Raw genomic sequence first — 1166 nt, forward strand, 5'->3', positions numbered from 1 at the left:
GCCATGAAAGGTCAAAATATATTAATTCTGAGGCAAGGGTCATGCCAATGAGTGGCTCACTCTTTTGCCCATATACCTTGTCCTTTTTTTCCCTGACTAATCTACCTATTCAGTGATTTGAAAATAATTGATAAAGTCCTATGCCAAGTTTTCAGTCAAATGTACTTGCTTGCCGTTATTTTGGTTGGGTATGCAGCAGGGAGAATTGCAATATCTGTGACATCAATTGTCAGTTTGCTTCTGTGAGGCTTCACCCAGAATAGATGCTCTTCACAATAACAATGGTCCTGTCTCATGGACATAAATAGCAGAGGCCCAGCCCGGATGGTTTTGCACGTGGGAAGCTGTTTCTTTTCAAAAGGCTGGGAATGCAATGGGCTGGCTAGCAATGGGCTTACTCCCTTTTCAACCTGATGTATTGTGGCAGTAGGGTGTTGGGAAATTTTTTTCACAAGAGCAGAACAAGAAAGCTGCTGAGAGCTGGGAGAGGGTGCTGTACATAATTGTTTGCATCACACTCTGGCCATCCTTGCAAAGGTGAGGTGAGCCTTTTGGCCTAGGGCAGGGAGCTGTCCCTGCCTGCCTCCCAGATATGTTGTCTTTTCAAATAGAATCATAGAATCATAAAGCTTGGAAAAGACCTCCAAGATCATCTGGTCCAACCATCTCCCTGCCACCACTATCACCCACTAAACCATGTCCCTAAGCACCAGGCCCAACCTTTCCTTGAACACCTCCAGGGACGAAGACACCACCACCTGCCTGAGCAACTCGTTCCAATGCCTTTCTGAGAAGAAATGTCTCCTAATTTCCAACCTGAACCTCCCCTGGGCAGTTTGGTAGTGCCTGAGCCTTTGAAATTACATATAAACAGCTATTCCCACAAACTGGCCATTCTGCTGGCACAGTCAGGAAATAGCAAGGAAGTTCTTGCTGGGCTGTATTTCAGAACAGAAAACCCAAAAAATGTTTTTTTCTTCTCCCTTATGTTACCAAGAGATCATATCTATCCTGAGCTAAAAAACAAAAGTAGTTTTTGTCTAATGCTTCTTTAGTCTTTTTTTTTTTTTGCTTACAAGTGAGTATGATTTAGAGGTAAAGGAATAACAGGCAATATTATTTCTCAAACAGTTTAGGCTTAAATTTATAAAATTTAACAAATGAAT

This window comes from Oxyura jamaicensis, chromosome 14 (assembly GCF_011077185.1).
Source record: "Oxyura jamaicensis isolate SHBP4307 breed ruddy duck chromosome 14, BPBGC_Ojam_1.0, whole genome shotgun sequence".
In the NCBI taxonomy this organism is placed as follows: Eukaryota; Metazoa; Chordata; class Aves; order Anseriformes; family Anatidae; genus Oxyura; species Oxyura jamaicensis.